Source organism: Trichechus manatus, unplaced genomic scaffold, assembly GCF_000243295.1.
Source record: "Trichechus manatus latirostris isolate Lorelei unplaced genomic scaffold, TriManLat1.0 scaffold00122, whole genome shotgun sequence".
Classification (NCBI taxonomy): Eukaryota; Metazoa; Chordata; class Mammalia; order Sirenia; family Trichechidae; genus Trichechus; species Trichechus manatus.
Genome location: NW_004444058.1, coordinates 6,198,618 through 6,203,231, shown reverse-complemented (window position 1 = coordinate 6,203,231; position 4,614 = coordinate 6,198,618). Strand labels below are relative to the sequence as shown.

General features: G+C 40.0%; 1 pseudogene; it reads left to right on the top strand.

Annotated features, from left to right (window-relative positions):
* The first annotated feature begins 1,158 nt into the window (after positions 1-1,158).
* LOC105756701 (leucine-rich repeat protein SHOC-2 pseudogene) lies at positions 1,159-2,885 on the top strand (annotated as a pseudogene).
* The last annotated feature ends 1,729 nt before the right edge of the window (positions 2,886-4,614 follow it).

Below are 4,614 nucleotides of genomic sequence, written 5' to 3'. Positions count from 1 at the left end.
GGAGGACTCACGCTATCTGATGTTGTTAGTTGCTGTTAGTGCGATTTTGACTCTTGGTGACCCCACGTGTGCATGTAGAACTGCTCCATAGGGTTTGCAAGGCTGTGAACTTTTTGAAACAGATCACCAGGCCTATCTTCTGAGGCATCTCTGGGTGGTTCGAAAGCCAACATTTCGGCTAGTAGTCAAGCACTTAACTGTTAGTGCCTTACCAAAACCAAACCAAACCCCTTGCAGTCTAGTTGATTCCGACTCACGGCGACCCTGTAGGACAGAGTAGAGCAGCCCCATAGGGTTTTCAAGGTTGAAATCTTTACGAAAGCAGGCTGCCACATCTTTCTCCCTCGAAGCAGCTGGTGGGTTAGAATCACCAACCTTTTGGTTAGCAGCCGGGCTCTAAACCACTGCGTCATCAGGGCTTCTTTGGAGCCATACAGGGACTCCATATTTGACATTAGATTTACTATAAAACTACAGTAATCATGACAGTGTGGTAGGGCATCAAGATAGACAAATACGGCCTCTGCCCCACAGCCCTAGCCCAGGCAGCGCCAGGACCCGGCCGAGTTTGATTCACCAGTCGAGCAGCTTCGCCCCACAGGGAGTCTCAGGGGAGCGAAGGGAAAGAGGGCCGCTGCCTGGACAGCCCGGAAAGAAAACTTTCCAGCGGAAGCAGCCTTGAGCCTCTCTCGCCTTCTTGGCCCTCAATCTCCCAGGGGACTGTCTGGCTCGGGCCTGCCCCACAGGTTGAGGCCAGAAGACACTCACCTCACTTTGCAACTCTGGTGGAGAATGGGAGGCCCCTGGGGGGTGGGAGGCACAGACTATTGCCACCCTTCCGCTAAGACTTTATTCGGAAGTGCCAAAGGCAACTTCTGGGCAGGACAGGGCTTTTCAGAGACCTAAACTGTTATACACCTAGGAATTCCAATGACTGACCAGCACAATTTTACCAGTGGAATGAGTTCTCAGAAATGGGTGTAGTGCCTTTAGATCCAACATGTAACAGGTGGATGCTACTCCATGCTGATTACTTCTTCAAGCCAACATCTTTTTGATTGTGTAGGTCTTTGTCTCTTCATCTTTGAGTTTCAATTACTATTGTTGGCAAATAAAATAAAAGGAGTTCATGTAGTTCTTGCCCAAGCTTAAGTCACCATGAGTAGTTTAGGAAAAGAAAAAGACTAAAGATTCCAAAGTACCATCAGCTAAAGAAACAGAAAAGGAGGCAAATGCCTCTGGAGGTTTTGGGAAAGAGCAGAGAAAAAGAACCCAAGACCAAAGGAAAAGATGCCAAAGATGGAAAGGACTCCAGTGCTGCCCTACCAGGGCTGGCTTTTTCAGTTGACAATACGATCAAGTGGCCAAATCCAGCACCTGGGACTCAGAAAACAATCCAGCAATGCAGAGGTGACAAAAGAGCTCCACAAATACCGGGAAGAGAATTCAATGCGTTTGGACTTATTCAAGAGGTCTATACACATGTTGCCATCATCAGTCAAAGAGTTGACTCAATTAACAGAACTTTATTTGTACAGTAACAATTACAGTCTCTCCCGGTAGAGGTGGGCTGTCTAGCAAATCTCATGGCATGGCTCTAAGTGAAAATTCACTTACGAGTTTGCCTGACTCTCTCGATAACTTGAAGAAGCTGCAGATGCTTGATTTACGGCATAACGAACTGAGAGAAATTCCTTCTGTGTTGTACAGATCAGATGGTCTCGTTACTCTTTACCTTCGCTTTAATCGTATAACTACTTTGGAAAAGGACATCAAAAACTTGTCAAAACTCATTATGCTTAGCGTTTGAGAGAACAAAATCAAACAACTGCCTGATGAAATTGGTGAATTATGTAACCTCATTACGCTGGATGTCGCTCACAATCAACTTGAACACCTTCCAAAGGAGATTGGAAACTGCATACAGATAACCAACCTTGACCTGCAGCACAATGAACTGCTAGACCTCCCAGATACTATAGGAAACCTGTCCAGTTGAAGTCGTCTTGGCCTTAGATATAACAGACTGTCAGCAATACCCAGATCATTGACAAAAAGTAGTGCACTTGAAGAATTAAATTTAGAGAACAATAACATTTCTACTTTACCAGAGACTCTTATACCTTGTCTTGTGAAACTTAATAGTTTGACCTTTGCTAGAAACTGCTTTCAGTTATATCCACTCGGTGGTCCATCTCAGTTTTCCAACATCTACTCCCTCAACATGGAACACAATCGAATCAATAAAATCCCATTGGGAATTTTTTTCCAGAGTGAAAGTATTAAGTAAGCTGCATATGAAGGACAATCAGTTAACATCACTCCCCTTGGATTTTGGAACCAGTATGGTAGAATTGAATTTAGCCACTAATCAGCTGACAAAGATACCTAAGGATATGTCTGGTTTTATTTCTCTTGAGGTTCTAATATTATCAAATAGTCTTCTAAAGAAGCTTCCCCATGGTCTTGGAAACCTTAGGAAGTTAAGAGAGTTGGCGCTAGAGGAGAACAAGTTGGAATCCTTGCCAAATGAAATTGCTTATCTTAAGGATTTACAGACATTAGTCTTGGCAAACAACAAGTCGACCACTCTTCCCAGAGGCATTGGTCACCTTAGCAATCTCACACATCTAGGCCTTGAAGAGAATCTGCTTACTCATCTTCCTGAGGAAATTGGTACACTGGAGAACCTAGAAGAACCATATTTGACAGAGAACCCCAACCTGCATAGCTTTCCCTTAGAGCTGGATCTCTGCAGCAAGCTTTCAATCGTGAGTATTGAGAACTGTCCGCTCAGTCACTTTCCACCTCAGATGGTTGCTGGGGGACCTTCTTTCATTATCCAATTCCTAAAGATGCAGGGTCCATATTGTGCCATGATCTGATACAAATCCACTGGTTGTACATACTGTTCAAACATAGACTGCCATTAATGTTTGGTATCTTTATCTGTATCTATTTATGTAGATACTGATATACATGGCAGATTTACAAAGACTGCATTATGTGTTTCTGCTAATAGAGGAATCATAGCTATTTAGATTTTTTTTTTTAATTCTGTACAAAAGCTTATATAAGTTTTCTTTGCTGAACTTGATGGATATTTTTCTGTCATGTAATCTGATATGCCAGTTTGCTTAAAATATTTGTCAACAAATTATGATGTTACTAAATTTAAGGAACAGAGGTAGTAAAGTCAGATGTACTTTGTCTTGGGAAAAATAATGGACAATTTTGTTGCCAACTTTTCATATACACTTTCCCCTTATCAATTGTCATATCTTTATAGTACTATTAGGCCCCAAAGTAGAATTTTTCTTTAACGTATTTTGAGATTTGAGATTTAAATTTTATATATTGTTCACAGTCAATCACTGGATGTTTTTTCTTTTTTGGTTTTGATTTGCTCTGTTTTAATCAATCAAATCTAGAAGTTATATCCTTTGCTAAAGAATTTGAGTCAGCTGGTTTAAATAGCAAAAGATATTTGCTTGTTGAAACAACTGGCAAAGTGAAAAGATGCAGTAAAAAATTCTAGAATTCCTTTAACTGTGCTTCTCTGATCAGTTGTGAAGCAAAATAGATGAAGTGAATCTTTGAGTGGAGGGAGGCTATTAGACCATTTCTAGTATAAATATCTTTTTCTTACGTTTAGGGAACAAAAACTTGCAGTGAAAAGGAGTTTTCATTCCTGGAAGTTGCAGATCCACAAAAACGAATAATATGGCCAAAAAAAAAAATTTACACATAAACACATGCATTCTGTATATGTATATACAATGCTATATAGATGTGTGTTTATTATATCATAAACTACGATAGACAATTTTTAAGGATTTCTCCCTATCCTTGTACAATGAAATGAATGGCTTTCTTTGAACACTGCAATGTATGTATGTTTCAAGGTTACTTAACAGTGTACTATGCTTTTATATCTTGACTTGCCTTGTACATCTTTCAGTTCTAGAATATCTGCATCTAAGCTCAATATCTTCCCACTGTGCTGTACTGCTGCTGAACTAAATGCACTTTTCCCCACATGCGGGGCACTAGTTTCCAACAGTTCAGTTCAATACCATTAATTTTAATCTCATCTTTCCTTTCTTGGTAGTTGTTAATACAGTTATTGAAAAGAGGCACATTACATAGAAGCCATTGATAGTTCACTGGAAGTTCTGTAAGATGTGCGTGTGTTATTTGACATATTTTCTTTTTTGCTTTACTGCTTTAAAGGTTAGAAGTATTGTAAGTGTGTGCCCCTTATACAGTACTCTTTATTTTGGTAGTATTGGTCTGAGTCAATTTAATTATTGAGGAGACTAACAGAGCAAGTACATTCTGGATATCATCCTAAAAAACACTTCCCATATAATGAATAACTATTAACTATAATTACGGACTGCTGCTTTGTCATGGATTGAATTGTGTCCCCCCAAAATATCTGTCAACTTGGCTAGGCCATGATTCCCAGTATTGTATGATTGTCTACCATTTTGTCATCTGTGTGATTTCCCTGTGTGTTGTAAATCCTATCACTATGACGTTAATGAGATGGATTAGCGGCAGTTATATTGATGAGATCTACAAGATTAGATAGTGTCTTAAGCCAATCTC